The sequence below is a fragment of the Aethalodelphis obliquidens genome, unplaced genomic scaffold (genome assembly GCF_003676395.1).
Source record: "Aethalodelphis obliquidens isolate GAN/ISIS:26980383/991018 unplaced genomic scaffold, ASM367639v1 scaffold16, whole genome shotgun sequence".
NCBI classification, from domain to species: Eukaryota; Metazoa; Chordata; class Mammalia; order Artiodactyla; family Delphinidae; genus Aethalodelphis; species Aethalodelphis obliquidens.
In genome coordinates this window covers 7,277,758-7,305,395 of record NW_020837960.1, presented here as the reverse complement: position 1 = coordinate 7,305,395, position 27,638 = coordinate 7,277,758, and the positions used below count along the sequence as shown (strand labels likewise).

General features: G+C 32.9%; 1 pseudogene; it reads left to right on the top strand.

The window, feature by feature from the left end:
* The first annotated feature begins 5,257 nt into the window (after nucleotides 1-5,257).
* On the top strand, nucleotides 5,258-5,349 carry LOC113625864 (uncharacterized; annotated as a pseudogene).
* The last annotated feature ends 22,289 nt before the right edge of the window (nucleotides 5,350-27,638 follow it).

Genomic DNA, 27,638 nt, shown 5'->3' with positions numbered 1-27,638 from the left:
AAGACAGAGTGAAATTGACTGGTACAAGATCTTATAAATAATGAGTGTAGTGGGCTGCATGGTGACCCCTCCCCACAAAATATAGGTCATGTCCTAATTTCTGGACCCATAAGTATTACCTTATATGATAAAATAGTGACTATTAGCTTATGTGGCAAAAATAGTGGTTAAGAATCTGGAAAGGAAGAGATTATCCTGGATTATGAAAGTGGGACCTAAATGTCATCACAAGTAAAACAGAGGCAGAGGAAAATTTTATACACAGTTACACAAAGGAGAAAGTGATATGAAGATGGAGCAGAGAGAGATGCAGCCATGAGTCAAGGAAAGACAAAAGCAACAATAAACTGTGAAAGACTGCAGCCTTACTGACACCTTGATTTCAATTTCTGGCCCCCAGAACTGGGAGAGAGTACATTTCTCTTATTTTAAACTACTCTGTGGGGCTTCCCTGGTGGCGCAGTGGTTGAGAGTCCGCCTGCCGATGCAGGGGACACGGGTTCATGCCCCGGTCAGGGAAGATCCCACATGCTGCGGAGCGGCTAGGCCCGTGAGCCATGGCCATTGAGCCTGCGCGTCTGGAGCCTGTGCTCCACAACGGGAGAAGGCCACAAGAGTGAGAGGCCCACATACTGCAAAAAAATAAATAAATAAAATAAATAAACTACTCTGTGATAATTTGTTACAAGTGGCTCTAAAGGATATGTTTTCTCAGAGGATTCTGGGTTTTCTGGAATTGGTTCTACTAATCTGATTAGAGGTACATATTACTCTATTTTCACTATTAAAGAGAACATTGGTAGCCCATGGGCAGGTGCAGCATTAGAGATGCACAAAATATCACCATTGGGCTCTGTTAACAAATATATATATATGGTAAGACTCTAGGTAACTATGTATTTCATACTTTAGAACATTTGGCTTAAAATAAGGAGTACACTGAGAGTGGCTTATTGTTCCTAACTGCAGTGGAGAAACTGGGAGAAAGAAGGGATGAACACATCAAATTCCTAGTTCAAGCCCTGAGTACATTACCTGAAAACTTCTATTCTGCCCTGAAACAAACCCTATTTCCTGTGGCTATAGGACTGATATTCTAAAAAACAACTACAGTGCCACATCCTGTGAATGGTAGATCATAACACAAACTGAATTCTCGACCATCTCAATAGGATATCTTCTGTTAAAGAGAGGGCATTCATTAGGAAGGAACGGGATCTTGAAAATTGAAATGGCAAGATCCTTGTGAAGCTGTGAACATTGAACCCCTAAATTCTGTTGAGTCTTCTTTGATAATAAAAGCAGTCTTTCTTTCACTACAGACTGAGGAGGTTAACCGTGATTTGCCTGAAGAAACTAATATCCTATTTTGAAGTGGTTGCCTTTGAAGACATTGCTGATTCTTCTCAGGACCCATCCACACCATCTATTTTAGCTTCTAGACCTATAACTACATTCAAGTCCCAGCAGGTCATAAAGGGTGAAGTAAAACATGTGTCCTACAAGGAGGTATACTGCATGCCAATGGATATAGACAGAAATCTGGGGAATATGTTTAGGAAAGGATAAAAAGAGTGAAGGAAAATGGTGAAAGAAATATATAGTTGGTTCACTCTGGATTTATTAATATGGGCCAAGTAAGCAAAGGTTCTGGATTCAATTTTTCAGCTTGATGGATTAGAAAGAGCTCTAACAGTATGTTTGGTTGGTTGCCTGAAACATGGATCAAAAAATAGCTTATACTACATGAAGCTAAAATGCAAGAACTTCTCTGATATACTGTAGAGGAAGATGTTGAAAGGCTTAGGAATATTGGAATGTTAAAGTACATTAATCATGGAAGAGTTGCTCACCCACTCCAAGAGGATCCAGAAAACACACCTTTCACATTACTTTGAGAAATAATTTGTGAGATGAGCCTCAGCATCTTTGAAGAGATCTTTGGTATCTCTTCTCTGTAGGCCAGAAATTACAGTGGAAAGTGCTGCTAGTGCACAGAGATTCTTATATACAATGGGAGTAACTGGATCCCAGAGTGTCAGGAAACAATGGGCAGAACTCAGTCACCAGAGACAAGGTGAGTCTGGTTTCCATAATGGACAGTGGAGTCAAAGAAGTAACCAGAATAGTTGAGAAAGAGATAGGGAGTCTATGAAATTCTGACTTTATGAAATGTAATCAGAGCTTTAGATTGAGTTAGACAAAAGTCTAACTTTAATCACCAAAACAGAGAACTATGTCCCCCCGATCAATTCCCAGATGTTGAACCCATTTATAGACCCAGAATTCCTTGAATGAAAAGGCTTACTCCTCTTGAGAAAGAATCCAGCTACATCACCAAAATTCATACTGTCAATCTTTCTCCCAGACTTCTTGAAAGGGACATATGCCCTTTTACCAGATTTACTAAGGATTGGGGAAAAGGAAATGTTCAGATTTTTTGAGAATTACTGAATATTGGCTCTGAAATGACACTAATTCCAGGAGATCTATAAGTCATTGTGGTCTGTTACTCAGAGTAGGGGTTTATTAACGTCAGATGATAAATGGTGTTTTAGCTCAGGTCCACCTTACGTTGGGTCTAGTGGATCCGAGTCCACCCTGTGGTTATTTCTCTAGTTCTAGATTGTTTAATTGGAAGAAACCACACACTGGTTCCTTTACCTGTGGAGTGAGGTAGGAAAGGCCAAATGGAAACCACTAGGACTGCCTCTAATTAGGATAAATAGTCAACCAAAAGCCATATCACATTTATGAAAGTATTTCTGTGATTACTGCCACTATCAGGGACTTGAGAGGTGAAGAGGTATTGATTCCCACTGCATCCCTATTCAACTTGCCTTATTTATCCTGTGCAGAAAACAGATGGATTTTGAAGAGTGACAGTGGATTCTTGTAAAATTAACCAAATGGTGGCTCCAATTGCAGCTGCTCTTCCAGATGTGATTTCATCGCTTCAGCAAATTAACACATCCCCTGGTACTTAGTATGCAGCCAGTGCTTCTTTCTTGATACCCAGTAGTAAAAAATTTACAAGAAGCAGTGTGCTCTCACTGTTCTACCTCAAGGGCTATCTCCAGCCTTAACATTATAATTTAGTCTGTAGGGACCTTGATCACATTTCCATTTCCCAAGACATGACATTAGTTTATCATATTGGTGAGATTGTGCTGATTAGATCTAATGAGCAAGAAGTAGCAACTACTCTAGACTTAATGTTAAGATATTTGCATGTCAAAAACTGAGAAATCAATTCCACAAAAACTCAGTAGACTTCCACTTCAGTAAAATGTCCAGGAATCCTGTGGTGTAGGGCATTTCAAGACACCTGTTCTAAAGTGAAGGATAAGTTGTCACATCTGTCCCCTCTATAACCAAAAAAAGAGACTCCATGTCTAGTGGGCATCCTTGGATTTTGGAAGCAACATATCCCCCACTTGGGTGTGTTACAGTGGGCCATTTACCCAGTGACCTGAGGAATGCTAGTTTTGATTGGGGCCCAAAACAATAAAAGACTGTACAACAGGTCCAGGATGTCAAGCCAGGTGCTCTGCCACGTGGGCCATAAGATCCAGGAGACACCAAAATTCAAATTACTAACATGTTTATAAGGAGGTGCTCATTCTCACTAAGGATTAAAGTAGTGTAAATAGAAAAGGAATAAGTTATGAATTTATGAACACCAGATTGGCAAAAGATAGAAAGTCAGATAACATCAAGTTTTGATAAATATATGGAGAAAAATGCATAGTGTGCAGTAAAGAGTGTAATTTAGATGATTAGTCATCATAGAGAGAATTTTGAAAGTAATTATTAAAATTAGGTATACCTAGAACCTCTAACACCCCTATCACTTGTATCAGTCTGAAAAAAAATATATATTTACACATTTATTGTGTCATTTTTTTCTGGTAGAGGGAGTTAGGGACAACCTAAGTTCTCATCACTAGAGAACAAAAGCAAATGTGAAATATGCAGTGTTAAGAGCATGAACTCAATGTACTCTCAGAAGTACCAATAGATCTTATAGAATATACTGTTGAGAATAATAGATAAGAAAAATAATGAGCTCTCAAGCAGGACATCATTTCTGTAAATCAAAAATACATACAGAGACAAAGGAACATGTCATATTTTAGAATAATGTATGTATCTAAAGGTATATATCAAACACATTCAAAGGGTGTTTGTGTGAGGGAGGGGAATACAAATATGATTGGGGAATATGGATGAGAAGGAAATAAGAAAAATTAAAATAAAACTAATGATAATTAATAGCTGATAGTAGTGTGCAACAATCTGAAGAATTGACCAACTTAAATGTCTAATAGTCATTTAAATGAGAGAGTGAGAAAGCAATAGATACAAACTACTGTTAGGAATTCTAAAATTAATAGTATATTTATATGTTTAGCAATGTATATTAACATTTTAATGCATAGAATTTACTCAACAACATATTTACAGCTACTTATTATAAGAGAATTAGGCTGTGGCCAAAGTTGTGTTATATGACATTTATCCTGAAAAGTGAAAAGAAACCTAAAACATACACTAATATGGGATTATTTAATTACAGGAGTGGTTAACTAAAATATAAAAGATGTATTGAAAGCAAAACTTACAGATTGTGGAAATACTGAGCAAAACAAACATGGATTTTATTTTTATGTTAAAAAACTGATTACAAACTAGAATATACAGAACATATACAAATGTATGTAATATACATAAGGAGTGACCGAATATGTAGAAGCAAAATTCTGATAGTTGTTTTACCTTAATTATGAAAACTAAACAAACATCCATTAATGACTCAATAAAAAAGACAATTATTCAATTAAAAAAATACAACTCTGATATATATCTTTCATCAAAAACTAGTAATTATTTAAGATATAAGTAGCTATGATATCTATATTTTTATAACAATTATTGAACTTTATTACTTCCATATTATTATTATTACTGTGAACTTCAGACATGTAACTTTTCAGTGACTTATTAAATACTTACCACATTGTTATGTAATGTCGATACAAGGGAAAAAAGGTATTTCTACCTTAGAGAAACCCATGGTAGAGACATGTATTTGTAAATAGATAAATTAGTACTAAAAGACAAAGACTCAACAAAGAAATATGGTCTAAGTGTTTCTGAATCCTGGAGATGTATTATTATGTCCTGTGTGTCCTTACTTATGAGGCAAAATAATATGGAAACAGAATAATCTGAGAGAATAATCTGAGAATGATGCTTGCTTTGGCAGCACATATACTAAAATTAGAATCATACAGAGAAGATTAGCCTGGATCCTGTGCAATGGTTCTTGAAGTGTTCCATATTAAAAAAATAATAATAATCTGAGAATGATTAAGGCTGAATCTGAGATAAACCAACCTGGTTGTGCAATTGACTGGCCTCTTTAAGAATGGTCTTCCTTCAAGATCATGGTGTCCAAAGATATCATTTGCTATACCTTAAACGTAATAAAAGCAGTCACCTGTTGGAAAGTTTTAGTAAGTATATTTAGGTAGAAGTGACACCCAACCAGTTTCTAAAGCTCTTTGGAAAATCCCATGCCCTTGAGTGAGAGAGATCGAAAAGGCAAAGCTGGGTGTAAGAACCCAGCATGATTGAGCTACACGGTACAAGTTAGAATTCAAGAAATCCCTCTACAATGGGGAAGAAGCACACAGAGGTGCTGAGTGTAACAGACTGAGGTTTAAGGCCCACTCACTGTAGCCAAAGCTTGTGTTGAGGTTGGCTTCAGTATGAAGAGTAAAGCTGGCAATTCAGATGTTATTAACACAAAGCAAAGAGCATCAATAAACATTTCTGAGAAAGGTGTTTAGTGAATGCTCTACTATATTCCACATTTCAAAAAAGTTCAAACCATAGTAGAACCAATGAATAATGCAATCAAAGAACATAAAGTTAGTATAATCTTTCACTTTTTCAACAGATTGACAGTATATAAGAATCACTTATCAAAGAGACTCCTCTGAAACAAATATGTATGAGTGAATTTTTGGAAACAAAATAAAACTTGTTTTTGTATTTTCTCAGAATAAAAGCCTGGCAGTTCATTTGGGCTATTTTTTTTTTTTATGACTATTTGCAAGTGGAGACAATATTTTGTTTTTGTGGACTATCTCATTTTTAGCTAACAGTCGTGTTCATAGAGTACTGCAGAACTGAGGTCCATACATTTAACTATCCTCAAATACATTTCTAGCCATAATCCTTCAAAACTCCTTATGAAACTCACCTCCTTCATTGAACCTCACTCCATTTGATAGTCAATGAAGTGGGTATTATCAAATTAAAATATATCAGCATGCATATAAATGTTAATTTGTTCTAATATGTGGTCTTCAGTAGGATTTCTAAGACTTTCGTTTGATTAGCTTTTAAAATCTTTCAGCGTCTTAAGATTATTTTTATGGCTTACAATGTACCCTCAAAATATATTGATTCTTATAATAATATAAGATCCATGTACTTCATTTATGCCAGCTTACAGATCACTCTCAAGTGCTTTGATTTTACAGTTTTTCCCTGGCAGTTAATTTAAAGTTAGAACATTGGTCTTCCAAATCTGACGTTTGTGTGATTGGTGGATTGTACTGAAATTTTATTGACCTTTATCTTGTTTTTGTGCTCACTGGCTCATCAGATGCTGTGCTGTCAGAAAAAGAGCATTAACAACTTCTCTACCTCTCTGTCTACAGTGTATCTTTTGCAAGAGTATTGCTGATCAGTTCATGAATAGTTCTTAGCTTGGCTATAGCCTTCGACTGACTCACTATAACCTTTATAGCCTTCAGGGAGCTATTTGTCTTTGCATTTCCTAATCTTGTGATTTATATACTAGTAAGCCCAAGGGCTACTTCTCATCCCTAAGGTGGCTACACACACTCTCTCTTTATTTTGTTGCCAAATCTGCCTTTTCCCTCTTTTAAAGTAACCATTACTTTCTATATTCTTTGAGAACTTTTTTTTCAAGACCGGCTCAATTTTTCTTGCTGGCTCTAAAGAAAACCTATTACTAAGCTACTATTAAGTCCTGCTAGTATATATTCTGATCACTATGAAGAAGTAGCCAGGTGATGGTACTTTTATTTTTAAATATTTTTACAAATATTCTGGACTACTGAGAATCTCAGCCTTTAGTTTCTACCTGTTAATTTCTACTTCATTCAAGAAAATGTACATTTAAGAAAATTTAGCATAAAAATATTACTCTTGCTTTCTGGATTTAAATTCAAATACAGTGTTTACATTTTTAAGCCTCATCTTGAACTAAGGTTTTGTTATCTCCTGTTCTTATTCATCACCTTTATCTATGAATGTCCTTCTACTCAACAATTGCGTGACCTCCCCAAAACAAACAAACATATCATCTCAGAACAGTGAAGATCTTCTAGGCTCAAGTGGGTAACTTAGATTTATACACACATAGACACACATTGCCACAAGAATGTATATTTGTGTGTATGTACTCACATGTGTATACATACATGCATGTATATGCATGCATATATAATTAAATATTTATTTTCTTTATTATCTACATATGTTTATGAATATATGTGCATACAAATATATGTTTAATGTATGTGTATATTCATAAGTGTTTATCATGTATGTATGTGCCATTTCCTCTCCTATGTGACCATTCATACCATCATACCATACTACTTCTTTTTCATTAATGTTCTTTGCTGAGAATATTGTGTATTTTTTTTCAGCTTTATTGAAGTATAATTGACAAAATAAATACTACATATATTTACAGTGCACAATGTGATGTTTGATATACATATACATTGCAAAATGACTAATACAATAAAATTAATTAACATATCCATCAACTCAAGTAGGTATCATTTGTGTGTGTGTGTGTGTTGATAACACTTAAGATTTACTATCTTAGCAACTTTTAAGTACAGTATTAATACGGTATTATTAACTATAGTCATCATACTGTACATTAAATCTCCAGAATTTATTCATCTTGCATAACAGAAATGGCATCTTTTTAAACTGAGAACATTGAAGTAATCAGGAGAAAACTTCCACAATTTTCCACTTAACTTCATGGGTTTGTGTCCATACATTATACCTTCTCCTACTTATATGGATTAAACTGTCCATGCTCCTAGCTAAGGACAGCTTCTGTAGTTCACATTGGGCCAATCTTTTCTGATCTACTCAAGGATAATATTCCAGCAAGTATACCCTTTCTCGACTTCATCAAATTATCCCTTTCTCCTGAACAATTTATATAAACTTGCAAACATCCTATATTTCAAAAAACTAAAACAAACCAAAAACAAATAAACCTTTTGACCATACTTTCCCCTCAGTTGAGATCTCGTTTCTCTTATTTTCTTCACAGAAAGTCTTCTGTTCTTTTCATTCTACCTTGAACCCCCCACTCCAATAAGATATTTGCTCCCACTGCTCCAGTGAAACACTTGACTAGGGCTACTGGACTATAGAACTGTTAAATCTAATGGTCATTTCTCAGCATTCATCCTACTTGAAGAGTTGATGACTCCCTTGGCCTTTAAACACCTTTTCTCTTGGCTTCCAAAATATCATAGGTTTTTGGGGATTTTGTTTTGGTTTTGTTTTTTCTTTTTCTTCTTCCCGTTTTACTTCTCTTTCTTAGTCTCATTTTTTGGTTCTTCCTCATTTCCCAATTCCCTAAAGTTGTATGTTTTAATATTAGTATTAATAGAGTCTATCTGTTAGTATTAATAGAGTATTAATAGATGAGTCCTTAGAACTCTTGTCTTTTCTATCATCATGTACTCTCTTTACATCCTAAAGCTTCCTAAGTTCATATTATGAGCTCAGACCTACAGTAGTCTACCCCACAGGGATATCTAAATGATATCCAAGACATTAAACATCTCAAACTGAGCTCCTTATATCTTCACTCAAGCCTGCTCTTCCTAAGTCAATATTCTCCCTTTTAGTAAAGAAAAACTTGAGATCTTCCAGTTTTTTTAGTCATCTGACGCCTGTCTTCTTCTCACTATTTTTTTTTTTTTTCGGTACACGGGCCTCTCACTGTTGTGGCCGCTCCCATTGTGGAGCACAGGCTCAGGACGCACAGGCTCAGCGGCCATTGCTCACGGGCCCAGCCGCTCCACGACATGTGGGATCTTCCCGGACCGGGGCACGAACCCGCGTCCCCTGTATCGGCAGGAGGACTCTCAACCACTGCGCCACCAGGGAAGCCCTTCTGCTCACTCTTAACATTTGGTTTATTATCAAATCCTTGTGCCTCCTCTTTCCCTGTTTTGCCAACCCTTAGTGCTTCCTACCTGCCTAGCATGTAGGAATGCTTCTAAATGCTCTTCAGAGATTACCTCTCAATTAGTTACTATTATTATTATTCCTGTTTTTACAAAACGGAGAAGTGTTAAACAAAACAAAAAAAATAGACCACTGTCTTTTATGTTTTAAGTAACTAACTGGATTTCAAATCTGTGCAACTGAACTCTAGAGGCTGGTCATCTGACCACTGTGCTATGCCACCAGATTTAATCAGATTTTACTATTTCTCAGTGTTTCTACTACTTCAAACTGGATGTAGGGGTCTAAGCCATAACTGTTTCTCTTGTAAATTGTGCAAAACCTCCTGCCTTGGCTTGCCTGCTTTTACTATTTTCCCCATCTGTCTGCCAGAGTGATCCTTTTAAAATATAATTCAGATCATGTCACTGCTGTGCTTAAAAGTTTCCAATGGCTCCCATCACACTCAGACAAAAAACCCATGAGTCCCTGTATGACCTACGCCCTGTTCTCTCTCTAACTTCACCACTGTCCTTCCCAATCACTTCTCCACAGACCACTGGTCTCCTAATGCCTTCCCAAAGACACCTGCAATGTATCCACCATGTTGCCTCCTTCCTCAGAGTCTTGGCATAAGTTCTCCCTATTTTCTGGAATGAGCTTTTCCCAGTCAGCCTCATGCATTATTCTCTCTCTTCCTTCAGCCCTTATCTGACTTTGACTTATATATTGAGGCTTCTCTTGGTATCAAATATTTCACCCTTTCCCCTTCCTAGTCTACTTCCCTGCCTTACTATTTTTTTCTTAATTTTTTTATCACGAGCCAACATTTAATATATTTTGTGTGTATTGTTAGTCTTTTTGTCTCCCTGGCTAGAATGGAAGTCTATTTGTCTCCCTGGCAGGGCTTTTTGTATTTTTTGGTTTACTATAGTATCTCCAGGACCCAAAAGATTGCTTGGAATGTTTTTATGCATAATAAATATTTGTTGAATAAAAATTAACAAGCATTTATTCCATCATCTTGACTCAAAATTTCAAGATTATGATTATTTTTTTTCCCAAAGAGACCTATTAATTCTCAGGTTATGATGTCTAGAAATGCTATGAAATTCCTTCTTACAATTCTGGTATTGGTCAGTATGTTTCTGATCAAATTTGAGACTCTTACTATACTTTTATTTTTATTTCTTCTCATTTTGTCCATGTTTTGTAGGGCCATCATCATTATAGTTTTAAAAGAAAGATGCATTTTGCTATAATTCCCTTCTAAAATCTCTGTTTATGAATCATTAACAAATTAAACAAAACATTTCTATTTGTAAATCAAAGCCAATATCTGGTTCTTATTTCAAATTTCCAGCTTCACCTCTCACTAGCTTTCTCCTTAAACCATACATTAGTATCAAAGAAACCACCATCTGTTTCTCATACATAACATTTATTTAAATATATTTTCCTTAGTCTTCTCTAAAACAAGATTTGATTGATTTCATTACATCTACCTCCAGTAGTTTCTTTCTATCAGTTCCTTTTCCTTCTTCTTATCTCTCCTTTAATTAATCCTTATTTGGAATCCAAAAATTGAAATCTCTTTCATATACACTTGTAGCATTTTATCTTCACACTCATAACTAGATATTGTGTTGTAAGTTTTAAAATCTGTCCCTTTCATGAAACTGTATTCTCTGTGAGAGCAAGGACTGTGTCCTAACTACTGCTGCTAGTCTGAGACACAGCATATAGTGTGTATATATATATATATATATATATATATACATATATATGTATACACATACATACGTATATATACCTTTTATATATATTTATTGAACAGTTGGAAGATTGTATGAATGTACCATCTATCTTGTTGGTCAACAGAAATCCTATTAATTCCTTTAATGAATTTATCCCATCTTTCTAATTTTGCAAGATTTAAATCCAAAGGAAACCTACTTTATAAAATAAATTTGAATAACTCTTATTTTTAACAAATTATTTACTCACAATAAAGAAAAATTAAGTCACAGACATGTTAAATGCTTATATCATTAACCAAAATTGAGTATTATTCAAATATAACATTTTTACTAATTTTCTGAAACCAAAATAGATAAGATATATTCACCTGTTATTAAAGTTTCAGTTACTGAAGTGTAAAATTTTAATGAAAAGTCTTGCTAGGAAACTTTATATAAAAAATTAGTTATACTGAATGGAAAATGTGTGAAACATATTTAATGTGTTAAGTAGTTAAAGACGGTCTATTGTCAATAACATGTTTTTTACAAAACTTCAAAATACATTATGTACAATTGAAAAAGTTTCAATTTTTATGTTTTAGGAATTCTTTCTAAATTGTTTATCATGCTTTTAACATAAAATTACTTTATAAACCCCATTAAATTTAAATCTTTACTTATTTGTTTTCTCTATACTCTAAATTTTAGCAGAAATATCCATCCTGCAAACAATGCCAGCATTTTTAGAAAACATGTAATAAAACCTTCCACACAATTCAATTATTCATCTCCATTGGTCATGCCACCAACAGTTTTTAGGTATAAATTTTTTACCTTTCATCCTTTCTTCCTTCCTTCCAACCTACTAGGGGCATGGATCTGAGGTAGAATTAGAGATCCAAATTGTGCAAAACTAATGTGGTCACTATCACTTATCAAGTTCCAGTTTAGTAGAGAATACATATGTGTTGTTTCAAAACCTTCTAGGGAGCTTCTTTGGTGTAATTTGAAACTATCTTCCCTACAAGGAGGACAGGAAGAGACTGAAGAAGAGGAATACCATTCCAGATTGGTAGGTGGCAATTTTCATAAGCAATGAGGCTTGTCTTGGGTGGCAGCAGGAAGAGTAGATTTCTACACACAACTACCAGATCCTTGAATGAAACTTTGCCATTTGCAGCAACATGAATGGACTTGGGGGGGGGGGGGTATTATGCTAAGTGAAGTAAGTCAGAGAAAGGCAAATACTATATATATCACTTATATGTAGAATCTAAAAAGTACAACAAACTAGTGAATATAAGGAAAAAGAAGTAAACTCACAGATATAGAGAACAAACTAGCGGTTATCAGTGGGGAAAATGAAGCAGGGATGGATACTATACGTGTAGGGGATTAAGAGGTACAAACTGTTATATATAAAGGATATATTGTACAACATGGGGAGTATAGCCAATATTTTATAATAACTATACATGGAGTATAACCTTTAAAAACTGTGAATCACTGTATTGTACATCTGTAACTTATATAATATTGTACATCAACTATACTTCAATTAAAAAAATTTCCATAGAGGTCTTAACCCGTTTGGTCACATATTCAGTCCTGATGATCACAACAACACCTTACTCTCTCAAAACTGTATCCTTGGAACAGCTCCCACTGTGGGAATTGTAGGCAGAATTCCAAGGACAGGTGAGGGAGTGAGGAGCCTCTGATTGCCTGAGTCCAGCTTGTGGGTCAACCAGTGGTCATGTCCTCTTGATTAACTCCTCCAACCATATGTTAATCAAATCATTACAGAAAATTTTGAAATTATAACTATGCTAAATATTATGAGTAAGGAGGTTCATGGATCAATCAGAGAACATAATAGAGGAATTTGACCTAGATAAAAGATTTGAGAATATTTTCCTGGGAAAATATTTCCTGGGAAGAAAAAGCAGAGCTGAGATGTGAAGAAAGATTAGGAGTTAACTGAGGAAATGCAGAGGGAAGAACACTCCATGAACAGAAATAAAAGGTGAAAAAGTTGTGTGGCAGGAGAGCCTGTAATGCTTCATGGAGTTGAAAAGAGTCAGGATGACTGAGCAAAGATAATAAGGAGAGTGTGGTATAGAATAAAGGAGGACTGAAAGGCAGAGTCAGCCCATGTGTGAGAACATCTAGTGTATATTTAGTATATCTAATCCTCAAATAAATGAGGAGGAGTTGAATGACTTTAAGCAAGAGAGTGAAGGGTAAGTGTTCTGTTACCAGACCATAGAATGACTTTGTGTAAATCAGCAAAAGGATTTCTTTCTTCATGACACTTTACTGACATCTGCTAGGAAATTGCCAAATATCTATTTAAACTAATAAGATTATGGAGTGAAGAATGCCCCCTAAAGATGTTTAAAACACAACGTGCACTACTTTAATCAGAAGTTGTGCATGACTGGAGAAGACCTTGTAAACACAGCATTATACTAAAGTGTGAAGGTAGCTGAACCTAGAGCAGAAACAAAGAGAGTGCATAAACAACAATTTGCATGAGCAAAATTAACTGAAATTTGGATTTAATATTAGAGATGAAAATGGATTTAACATATAATTAGAAGATAATACTAACAGAATAATTTATATATCAGATATGGGGAAAAGAAGGAAAGTCATTTGACACGTTGGTTTCTGGCTCATATAAGAGCAAGTACTATTCACTGTGACAAGAAACAATAGAAGAGATTTGGTTCAGGGGAAGAAAGAGGGGAAACCATTATTTCAATTCTTCACCTGTTAGTTTGGAGATGTTTTGAAGTATTCAAGTGGTGACATCACAAGAACAGTGGATATAAATCTGAAGCTCAGTGAAGAAATCTTAGCTGAAGATAAAATGGTAATCTTTGACTTATATGTGGAAACTGTAGTTGTGTGCTTGGAAGAGACTGCCTTGGGAGAGAGTCAGGGTAGGTAATAGTTAAGGGTATAGTAACTGGAGGTTGTGGCGAGAACAATTATTCTTTGGATGTGATGGTGATTAACCATAATGAAAGTGGAAGTGTCACCAAAATCAAGGAAAAAATGAGTTTAAAGAAGGAAGGAGTCATCAATTGTATCAAATTCTACTGAGACAGAACATAACATAGAAAGTTTAGAAAAGCTTTCTTTGGTTAACTTTTTCAAGTACTGTTTTAATTAAAGTGAGGAAAATGAATTGATCTAGTTTGGAGTTTCCTACAGATTGTGTATGTAAGAAATGGAGGCAGCAATTAAATATTGGATTAGCCAAAAATTCATTCTGTAACAGCTTATGGAAAAACCCAAATTAACTTTTTGGCCAACCCAATACTATTTTTGAGAAATATGGTTGAAAAGACCTAAAGAGAAATCAGGGAGGTATAATAAAGAGTGTAACAATAATTAGTACTTTTTTTACTTCATTAGCTTATTTTTCTGTTGTTCCTATTTAATGTGAGATTCTCCAGCATATTTAAAAAAATATTTTTCAAAACTGTTTTTAACCTTATTGAATCTTGTATTAAATATTTCATATATTGGATTATACTCTACTTATTTTAGGAGGGCAGATATACTAAAGTTATCAAAATCAGAAGGAAATATTAAACAAGTAGCATTACATCTTGACTTTGAAAAATTGTTAGAATGTTAGGAGCTAAAGGAGGAAAGAGAGGTAAATGACAAAGTTTTCTATAGAATATTTGGAGAATCATGAGATGGCTGCTCTAGTAGCTGTTTCTTTTCCTGTAGTCATGAGATATAAGATTGGGAAAATAAAATAAACTTTACTAGTTCAAAGTTTTAAATGTCAAGCCAAAGCTCTATGGAAGAATAGGGAGAAGAATGAGGCTAGAACATGAAAGATGGGGGTAGAAGAGATTCCTGTAGTTCACACAGCTGTCAGAATCATCATAATGAAACCTCATAATTTTGGTGAAATTCTCATTGATGCAAACATATTTAGAAGCTGCCAGATCTCTGTTCACCTGACGGTGTCACTGCTCTTGTAAAGGTCAATAAATACTTTCGTGAAGATCTTGCTGCTTCCCTCGCCCTTCTCCTGTGCTTGGGGTGCAGCCAAAATTATTCAAACAGCTCTTGAAAATTTAAACCCATACAGGTATTACCTTAGGCTGAAGCATGTTCTACTTAGAAATGTATAGTGACTCCTCCACGTTAATCTACACATTTAAATTTAAAAATAAAATTTTAAAAGTATCAGTTCTTGTTAAATGTTTTAAGCATTATATGCTTATTATAGAAAATATCCAAAACAGTATTTTAAAGTATCAATATTTAAACCTATATTTCTGCCATCCAAGTTAATCATAGTTGAAAACATATGATAATATCTACTTCTGGGCAATTATATTTATAATGTTTAGATAACAATAAAATTTTAAATTTGCATCCTAAATTTTTTATAAACATAATATGAAATACATATTTTTATTTCACCAGTTATTATCTTCCCTCCTCTCCTAATAAAAGGATGTTGACATTTTGGTGCATTATAATAGAATTTTCTGAGAAAATATTAAACAGTATAAGATATAATGGTTAAGAACATGAGTTTTGGTATTAAAAAAATTAAAAAGAAACTTTTGTTTCTACACTTGTTATGTTCCTCCTTACTAAGTAGTCTAAGAAATGTTTCTTTAACTCTCAGGGACTCACTTTCAAAATAGTAATAGTTCAGATATGAAGACAGCTTGGTTATGTGTTACATATTAGAAAGCATCATCCATTATCCTCTTGTTAATGATGTAATGTCATTATCTTTAATTTTTGCCAATTTTGTATAAAAGATACAGCTCATTTTAATTTTAATGTATTGCTTACTAACTAAATATGGAATTTTCAATCTAGACATTTGAAATTTAAATCTAATTTTCTGAACTGGTTTCTCATGTCATTGGTCCATTTTTATTTTGAGGAGTCTTCTTTTAATTTTAAAAATCATATCTTTTGAAAATTAGCCTTTTATCTGTCATATGTATTTCTTTATTAAGTGCATTATTTGCACAATATTATAATAATACTTTGACTTATAAATACCTCAAATGATAGAAAAATATATATGCATATAGTTTGTTCATGTGTGTATATACCTTCTTTTTGAGCATAGAAATTCCTTCCCACTAACAAATAATATTAATAATCTTATTTGGTTTCTTTAGTTATTTATTGATTTATTTTTTCATATTTAACTCTCAGATATATTCAGAAGTTTTTTTTAGCATTTGGTTAAGTAGGTGTCCACCTTAGTTTTCATTTAGCTAAGCTAGAGACTTTTCATTGAAAAATTTCCAGAGACTTAAACATTTCCTTTATCCATTAAATACTTAAATGTAATATGGTCTATTTCTTTTTATTAATTTTCTCCATGTGGATTACACTTTAATTATTATGTCTTTATACTATATCTTAGTGTCTGGCAAGCCTCTTGATAATACTCTCTTTTTGTTTGAGTGTTTGATGTATATTCTTGCCCAATTATACTTCCACATTAACCTTAAAATCATTGGTCAAGTTTGGGGTGAAAATATCCCAGGGTGAGCTTAAATTGATTTTGTTTTAATCTATTAAATAAGTTAGGGAGAATTGAACTCTTTATAAAAATGTGTTTTCTCAGTTAATGACATACTGACTCTTCATTTATTAATCTTTAATTGTTTTTCTAGATAAAATTGTGTAATTTTCTTAGAAAAGATATGCAACATTTCTTGACAGGTTTATATCTATTTTTTGTATTAAAATACTAGTTTGAGAGGACTTATATTCCCTTATGTTTTCTAGCTGATTAATCTTGTGTACTGGATGGAAGTAACGAGTACAGTTATCCATCTCTAGACTGTCTGGGCTCAGATCTTGATCCTCTTGCTTTTCAGGTAGGGAAAATTACCTAATCTCTGAGCATAAATTAGTTCCTCCATAAAATTAAGATAACATTTCAATAATAATAATAATCTCATTGAGTTGTGGTATGGATTAGATGAGTTTTTATGAGGCAAAGAGCTTGGTAAGGTCCCTATCTTCTGTGATGGACTCAATAAAACTTGGAAAATATGTAGGGAAAACTTTATATTATATGTGTATTTTCTTACTGAACTGCTTAAAGTTCTTATAAAACTTTTTATTCAATTTTGCTTAATAAATATTTCTGTCATTTATATGTAATAATTGTATCATTTCTATTTTCAACCCTTATACCTTTTATTTCTGATTCCTATGCTGGACTATTTATATCTAGAGGTTACATAATTTGCAACATAATAGTTTTAATAGTGTTTTTTTGGTTGGGGTCCTGGCACGGGTAAAAAAGCACACTAAATTTGAGTAATTAAAACAGTAATACAGAGACTATTTAAAAATATATGGGTGAGGGTTAAGAAAACAGCATGATAGAGTGAAGTTCTAGGCCTCATAAGAAAGGGGTGCTAATCCTGCCTTTATGCTACAGAGACAAGGGAGAAAGCAGTTATCAGGACTGGAGACAGAGTGTATTAAGAAATGCAATCAGTGTGGAGTAACCATAATGCAGCAAACCAAGGGAATATACTCACCAACTTAACTCTCCTACCTCCTCTATAACCTCTGCAGGTATTCAACTTTGGATAAACCTAAAAGGAAGCCTTAGGATAAAGGAACGTTTAATGTTGTTTATTTGCGTTGACCTTGCAGGACACAGAAGATGGTGTATATGAGGGGATAGTGAAAGATATCCAGTTGAGGGGCAGTGTTGTCACATCCTGACATGGCTTGGTGTGTTTCTATTTCTTCATAGCTAAATATGAGTTCTATGATCTAACTAAAATAAAATTTCTCTTTCACAAAGTAATTTATTATCCTATTAATAATTAACTATTTTTTAATATATCAGGAAGAGATGTTATTTTTCCAATTTTGTTTACATTTACTCATTTGTTTACATGTTTTCTGAGGCCCAGTTATAAGCCAAGTTCTCAGCATGTGCCCAATTTGCGTTAGAAGTTAATTCAGAGTTAGTTCCTGCCTTTATGAAACTTACTGAATTTCAGTGAGACTGAAAAAACAAGGTAAGAAATCAAATCTATAAGTAAATGATTCCAAAATGTAAAGTATTGCAGAGAAAACAAATAATGTGTTGCAATACAGAATGATTTTGGTGGAATGTAGAAGAGAGTAAGAGGGCTTGCACTTTAGCACAATGTTCATGGAAGTCATTATGAAAGAGCAAATTTAAGCTGAGACCTACAATATGATTCCACAACGACAAAAACAGCCAGGACAAGAACTAAGGAAAAGCATTTGAGAAATATTATGCCAAAGATTTAAGGGCACAATCTGGGAAGTGAAAGGAGAGTGAAGCTGGGGTCTAATCCTCCAGGCAAAGAGAAGAGGAGCTGAGTTTGATCAAGCAAGTGCACAGCCCATAGTTTATAATAAAATTAGACTTTAAGCCATGGAAAGACATTGGCCCCTTACTTCTCTGACACTCCACCTTCAGTTATTTAAAGAATCAAATTAGGTTTATCTTCAAAATATATCCAGTACCCACCACATCCAATGACTTCTACTGCTACCATCTTGCTTCCAGACATCATGACCTTAACAGCTTCCCCCCCGCACCCCCAAACTCTTGTATTCACTATCCTCCACACAGTAGTCAGGGGCATATTCCTAAGAGTAGAAGTGATTCAAGCTGTACCAATCTCCTCACTGTTCCGTTTCAAACCCTGCAGATAAACAAGGCTGGTGTTCAGTTTACTTTTTCTTGCTCTCCATTAAAGGTGGGATTTAGATCATTTCATAAATTAACTGGAACACTTCTTAAATTGTTTTAGTGCTCTTGAACTATTTACATGGGTATACTGTAAAAGTTACAGCTAACTAAAAAAGTAAGACAAGAAGTTGAAAGTTTATTTGATCTAAATATATTAAACTATTTTGAATTTTCTCTGGGCTATTGATCTGTTCAGCTATACTTATTATTTGATAACTTTGGGTGATTTATAATTAATCGTGCAATCATTGAATTCTAGTTTTATTGCAATGCAGTTTAAGGAATGTGGCCTTTAAATGTTGTTTTCACATTAATTTGGAATATGATTGCAGAATTAGTTTTAAATTTTATTGTAAAAAATTGTGTCCTTTATTTATATGCCAAAGATTGTATAAATCATTTCATATAACTCCTTCATTTTACATATCTATATGTTAATTTATATATCTATAGCATCAAAAAGTCTAATGAATTATATTACCCTAAGATATATACTTATGCATTTTAGATTACATTTTCTTTCAAAGACAGAGTGATTTATTAAAGTCTACCTAAATAGTTGTTTATGTTGATTTTTATTGAACTCATTACAGGCATACATTGAAGATATTGTGGATTTAGTTCCAGACCACAGTAATAAAGCAAATATCTCAATAAAGCAAGTCACATGGATATTTTGGTTTCCCAGTACATATAAAAATTATGTTTATACCATACTGTAGCCTGTGTGCAGTAGCATTATGACTAAATTAACAATGTACATACTTTAATTAAAAATAATTAATATTTTTAAAATGCTAACCATCATCTGAACCTTCAGTGACTCACAGTAGTAACATCAAAAGTCACTGATCACAGATCACTATAACAGATATGATAATAGTGAAAACGTTTGAAATATTGAGAGAATGAATAAAATGTGACACAGAGTCATGAAGTGAGCAAGTACTGTTGGAAAAACAGTGCTGACAGACTTGCTCAATGCAGGGTTGCCATGAACCTTCTATTTGTAAAAAACACAATGTCTGTGAAGCACAGTAAAGCCAAGTGCAATAAAACAAGGTATGCCTGTACATATTTTGTCTTATTTAATTCCATGCTTTGTTAGTTGAGGCCAAGAGCTTCATGACTGTTATATAACCACTGGGACTATAAACTAAGCCTTTCATCTCGTGGAATTTTTAAAAGCATATTTTTTTAGGTATCTTGAAACATCACAGCAGGTTCTGTGTGTTCTGAGCCTATCTCTGAGGGACTTTTCATTTTTTTTATCGTAGAATATAATTTCAATTGTATAAACTGATTAAATTTGTTGTGTGAATATCATTCTTTCCTGGTTTCCATCATTGCTGTAGGCTTCATCTATTTGTTGTACTGAAGTTCATATTTAATGAGAGTTTTTGACTATGATGTTGAAAAGGAGTTTGTGGATATATTTATGTTACATTTCCTACTTTTCTTCTGATCCATGCAATCTCATTTTTTATAGACATAATTTTGATTCAATAACATAATATCAAGTCTTTCTAAATTAACCTAAATTATGAATAAGAAAATCAGAGAAGAATAAAGAAGAGACTTATCAGTGGTAATCAGCCTTCTTTACAGCACCATTCATTGTTTGCCATTGTTCTTTCTCTCTGTTGTCCCTTATTATAAAGCATATAAATGGTAAAATTTAAAAAAAAATGATTTAGTGGCCAGTCAAATCGATTTATTATTCATCTTTAACTTAATAAAATACCACTCTAAATAAAACTCTAATATTCTGAAAATGTGGTTTGGTCCTTTTTCCCCCACTTTCATCATAGCAATTACATCAACATAAATAAAAATTAGATGGTTCAACATGCAGTATATAAATTACTGACTTTCATTAAAGTCAGTTTATGACCATCTTGAGCAAGCCCTCTTTTCTGCAAACTATTGTGAGACACAATGTGAAATTTAGCATTTTTTTGGTTTTATTTCAATTGTACTGCATATCCCCTTAGATAATTCTATCTGTGCTACTCATATAAATCAAAATAATTCTGTGATACAGGTTTTATATTATACTTTCTTATGTGCTTATTACTTGGAGGCCAATGCTTCTGAAACAATTTTTAACTGCAATGTAAACTGACTGATTGCCCTGAGGGGTTCTTTCTTTGAGGAAAATGACTAGAGGCTGTATTTTATTTTTTTAACCTCAGTTCCACATTTGTAAATTGATTAAACTGAAATGCATATATCTTATAAGTAGAAAGGAAAAACGGATTCCTTATGGACTTACCAGAGTAGTTTTGGGCTTTTACTTGTAGAGTTTCAGTTAATATCTAAATAATAATTGGTGTATCAATTAAGATATCTTAAAAACAAAATAAAATAAATTATAGTCCAATCCCAAAAGCAGGCAACAGAAATTAGGGAGGTTAATCAATGTATATGTTTTAGGACCCCTCACTTTTTTTCTTCAAACCTAAGACAGGAATATTAACATTTTTGTTCACTAAGGACTTCTTTGCATTTGAACTGTCATTCTACAATTTGGTGTGTAAACTGAAAATAAATATTTATTTAAGGATTTTTTGGTGCCCTGAACATGGTTTATACTTCCTATCTATATAATTAGTTATTATTACTCAAGCATATTTCACAAAATGCAAGCAAGCAAATAAAAAGAAAAATGAGTAAGTTAGATCATATTTTCTCCAGGAAATATAAGGTATATACAAATAATCAAGGAAACATAAGTAAAACCCAACAAGCAATTGAGAGAATAGAAGAAGAGACAAGCAGAAGTAATTTAAAATTATTTAAATTAATAAAAATTGTAGGGCAAAATCTTTATCTCTGGCACAAGAGTGGATCAGAAGGCACATTTTCAGCCACTAATAGAGGTTTCAGTTTACTTAGCTGCAAATGTTGGTATATGGAGTTGGAGGCATAACAGAAAGAAAATGAAAAAAAGAATAGGAATCTGAAGCCCAGAGAGAAATACTGTATGAAAAGCTGTTATAACCTACCAAGGCACACATTCATAAATTTACATCCACACAAGTTAATCAGTAATATGAGAAGAATGGTGTGAAAAGTCAGCCTAAGCACAGGGAAGTCTGAAAGCAAGCACTTTTCCACAGTCAATATACAAACTGAATGAGGTTCCAAACTGTCTTTCAAGATATCATTTCAACATTTATTTTCAATTAAGCTTTTAAGCATACAGATAGTTTTGAAGAGCATTTTTTCAAAGTATTTGCTATTTTTGTCCTATGGGATATATTTTAATTTAATAAGAATTGTACATATTTTCTCTGGTTATTGAACAGTTTAGAATGTTATTAAACAATGGTAATATAGAAGCTATTAACATCAAATCAGAATGTTAAATTTTATAAAACTACTATTTCCTTTTATTTTAAAAAATATTCTGATTATTTTGATTTCTTCTATTGAAACAATTAATAAAATTAATGTTTTAATGAATGCACATGACTCGCACTATATTATGACTGTAAGTACTTAATGGAATATACAGTAAATGCATTGAACTTTATAGTTTTACAAAAATCTCATGTTCTACATTGCCAAAAGCAGCAGTGTATTATGGTCCTGGGGAAAAGCACTTCTGAAACCAGCAAAGCCACATTTCTTATCAACTGATATGGTGCTAATAAACATTAGAAAATATTTTGTGCCTGGATGTCAAGTACTGAGAAATGATACTGTGCCTTCGAATATGTTCTTAATATTAGTTGACTGATAAATTCACTGCAGGTGGCATTTATTGCCATGAACTATAGTGCTTCACTTTATCACTCAGACTAGTTCACAATGTTCCAACAGCTACAATCTGTTAACTCTCATCCAAATAGCTAAAATGCCCTTAAAGGAAGTGTTACTTGCCGCTGAAGGTTCCCTAGCAATTTTAAAGATTTCATAAACTCTGGTAAAGCTCAATATCTGCTATTGGATTGACACTAAATTAATTGTGAAATAGAAGAGAAAATTTTCCTTTTATCCACAAGAAATTGAGCCTTGTGTTCTATAATATTTGTAAGAATTGTACACTTATTTCAGTAAAAATCAAGAATTATACTCTATTGGATTGTTCTTACAAACTACACATGGCAATGGTTGACACAAAAGAGCACATGATAAAACTAAGTGCTCACTCCCTTCTCTCCATTCCCTTCTCTCACTCCACAAGGAAAAATATTAACTGTATAATGGACATCTTTTCAAGTAATTTTTCTATGTCCATGTAAGCATATGAAAGCATATATATATATATATATATACACACACATACATAAAATCTGTTTTTATAAAAATGCTATTATGTACATTACTCTGAAACTTGCTTCTTTTACCGAGCATTATGCTTATAAAGAAATCGATTTTTTTCTTTAATGACTGTGTAATATCAGATATTTATGGATGTGCTATGAATTTTTTAGTCATTCTCTTATTAGTGGGTATTTAGGATCCTTTTATTTCTTATCCCTTCAGAGAATTCTGCAGGGAATCTTTAAACAATGGGACTTTTCTTTCCATATTTTTATTATGAAGTGAGAATGTTGAATATAGTGGAATGCATATGTCAGTTTTAGATTCTGCCAGCTTAGTTTCCCAAAAGGTTGTTGTGATTGGCACTTGCATTGGAAATGCATGAGAGAGCTCCTTTTGATTGCCCTCACCATCATTGGATATTAGTCTTTAACATATTTGCCAGTATAATCAATGAAAATTGTTAGTCATTGATTAGCTTTTTCCTGATTAAAAAAGAGGTTAAACATCTTTTAAAACACTTATTGAAAATTTGAATTGATAGTCTTTTCTACTCTGTATATTCTTGTCATAATCTCTACCATCGTTTCCATTTAGTTTAAAGATCTTTTATTCTTTAATTTGCAGGAGCTACTGGAACATTAAAATATCATTCCACTCCTTTTTTCTTTTATATGTTTCAGAGCTTTTCTCCCGGTTCTTTTATGTTTCTCTGACTTATTCTTCTATTTGGAAAATATTAATTTCTTGCACTCAAATATATTACATATGGTTTTTCTTTGGTATCTTCTATTTTGCAGAATGTCTTTCTAATTTTTTTTAAATTTGGACTTTAATCTTTTTGGAATTTACTTTTATATATGGTATGAAATAGTGGTTTAATTTGACTTTTGTTCATAATCATTAATTCCTTTTGATGATTAATTGTTAATATTTTAATTCTACAAATTTCCAAAGATGTTACTCATACACCCATATGATTGTAACATGGAATCATACCATCATGGGCATTATATCATGATACTTATTTCTTTGTTCCTCACCTCCTTTCTGGGTTCCAGTGTTCTGAAAATGTTTATGATTCTTAAACAAAATCTCTGTGAATTATCTGCTATTCTGAATTTTGTTCATGTCTGATGTTGTTATTTGATCTGGGGAAGGGAGCAGAGTGTGCGTTTGCCTGCGTTTGTGTTTGTGTGTGTCCGTGTCGTTGTAGTTCTCTCTGCTTTTTCTTTTCTTTTTTTTTTTTAACATCTTCATTTTTTTTAACATCTTCTCTGCTTTACGATAGTGTGTTAGTTTCTGCTTTATAACAAAGTGAATCAGCTATACATATACATATACCCCCATATCTCCTCCCTCTTGTGTCTCCCTCCCACCCTCCTTATTTCTTTCTTTTTGAACTGGCATAGGTTCTGACAGTGTAAGGACTTATGCCCCACTCAGACTTTTATTAGAAGATTTTGTTTGCTATTTTCTTTGTATCATTGTAAATATCTTCTGGCTACAGTAACACAGGTGATTTTTGATGAACCAGTTCAAGGAATTTCTGTAAAAGCTGTAAAGTCCAATGTTAGAAGTTAGAAATTTGATTAGTGGGCAGAGATTGGGGCTAACATCTTATTTTTTGTTTGTTTGTTTGTTTTGTTTTCTTTTGAAGTGATATTGGATATACCAAAATACATCAATAGATATTTGCCTGGTCATGACCTGCTTCATTGTCATTGAGACTGGGGGTAAAATATGAGTTTTGTTCTCCACTACAAAAACAAGCCATTAAAAAAGGGGAGACCACAAAGTAGACAAGAAAACAAATGATCATAATGACCATCATTTAATAACTCTTTCTATCCAAGTTTTTTTATAATAATAATCATACATGTTGAAGTTTAAAATATATCTCTGAAAAAATAAAATTATACTTTTAAAAGTGGTGTTTTAACTCAATTTTGAGTTTTCTCTTTCCTAATATAAATAATTTCTATTTATTTAAAAATTTGCCTGAAGGCTATTTTTTCTAGGTAGATGGTCAATGTGTATATTACTGTTAATGAGAATAATAAAATGAAGACAGTCAAATACTCAACAGTATTTACGGAGTATCCACAATATGCAAGATTCTGTTACATGTTCAGAGTGTTTCAAAGAAAAAATTATGAGTAGAACAATTACAGTTCTGTTAACATTTATATAAATAACCATAGCTTAAAAGAATCTACCCAACAATTGTATGAATTGTATTCAAGCCTTATATTTTAGATGATGTGTGGGTAGTTATGCTGCTTTGTATTGGTTCTTCTATCCCTAGAAACACAGCTGCATTTAGTTAAGCTAGCCAGTGCTTACTGAGAGAACATTTCCTGAATTAGAACAATAATAAAACTTTTCTTCCACAATATAACTGTATTGCATATTTATGATTTGTCTGATTCTTCTAATTTCCCTAATATTTACATAGACAAAATATTTTAATCCCCTTGGAAACATTAAGGAAAAGGTCCTAAACTACTGTAATATCCAAGTTTAAATAAAAAAAAAATTACTCCACCTATGGCAATCACAAATGCTTGAATAAAAGTAGATTATTATATAAACTATTTTATTCACTTAAAGTTTACTTTTTAAAGACATTTTAATGCAAAAGGAAATGAGGGATAAGGGTTGTCAGATAATTCATATAGAATACAAGATTTAAAAGCAACTCTCCTACACTTGTTTCTTTGTACACAATTATTATAACATTTTGTTCATGCTTATTTATCAAGGTATTTATGTGTATGATCATCAATAAAGCTGTATCACAAGAATTCAAGGTTTTCAAAATATTAAAACAGTGATTGATGCAGTAAATTGAAAGATTTAAAGAAAAGGCATATAATTATACTAATAAATTCAGAAAAAAGTAGACCTTATCCAAATTCATTTTTTAATCAAATAAACATTTGTCAACAAGTTTGGCTATTTTTTTTAACTAATTAAGGGAATGGCCCAAACTTACAAACAAATATAAATCTGGCATCACATATATAGTTATTTTAGACATGTTTCCCATAAGATCAAGAATAGAATTACACTCACTATCATTCTTTCCTTTTAACTTTATAGGCTCTGTGTGTGGTCAGGGAGGGTATCAGATCCTGGCTAATTTCAATAAATCTAGAAAATGAAATACATGATATAAAATTAGATGAAAAATGTCATTAATTATATAGGACAGGGAAACCTTGGAGAATCTAGAAATTATTAGAAATAAAACAGTGAACAACAATGTTGATTGGTATAAAAATTATTATTCAAAAGGCAGAACATTTTACAATTATAATTAAATAATAATTTTTTAAAAAACCTCATAAAAACTGAAAACTACAAGCTACGCATAAATTGATCTACTAAATGATGTATAAAACTTTTATAAAGAAAATTATAAAATTATGATAAAATATATAAAAGAAGATCTAAAAAACTGGACAAACATACCATGTTCATGGACAATACTATTCAAAAGTATGAAGATTCTAACTATCAAAAAATTAATTCATAAATTTATAAATTATCATTCAGAATATTAGCAAAATTTTCACAGTACTGGGTTCAAAACTAGCTAACCTGAAAATATGTATGCAAAGGAACAAACTGTACATGTCAAGAATAACCAAAGAAATATAGAATAAAAGTGGTAAGAGTTATAATTACGTGGATATTAAAGAGACAGAGGAGAAGGTTGCTTCAGAGAAAGAGAAGGTGCTGATATAATGAATTCCCATTGGGGAAAGAAAAATAGAAAGTGAAAATACTTCTTCCTCATATCTCAAGCTAAGTGAGGAGTTTTCAGGCCAACCACCTAGAGAGCTGAAAAAGTGTTCTTTCAGGTTTGGCAATCATAGAACCTGGTGCCTGGTTATCATTTAGAGAAGGATAAAGAAGAAAGGCTGTTTTTGAAACAGTCTTTCCAGTTGATCACATTCAGAGCAAGCTGTATTTATTAATGGTGGTGAAAGGATGCATGGAGGGTCACTTGAATTTACAGAAGAAGTGGAATTCCAATAAAAGAGTTTGATGGGTCTGTAGACCCATTAGTAAAGAAAGGAGTGTAAAGCAGCCTTCCAGAAAACAGGCATCATTTGCCAAGTGGCTTCAGTCAGAAGTTACTGCAAGAGAATCTCTGAAAATACAAAAAAGCATACTGAAAAAGAGCAGCTAGCAACTATGTATGCATCTGCATTTCCCAGAGGGAACAGAGGCCAGATTAAATATCACCCAACACGTAAAGCAGAATCCTTTTGTCTGCTAAAGACCGATTTTCAAAAAGTTTAAACATATGGCTCAAATAAATACAAAATGAACATGTGTCAAAGAAAAAGAATTTAGAAGGAAACCGTTAAGACAGTATAACCAGGTCAAAGATCATTTGAGGACTTGAGGTTTGTAGACAATATAATAAATGAATACTGAATAAGACTGGTTACTTACAAAACTTGTTGATTTCTTATGGGAAAAAAAACCTAGTAATTTGGAGGATTATCTTTTCTATCAGAAAGAAAGTGTCT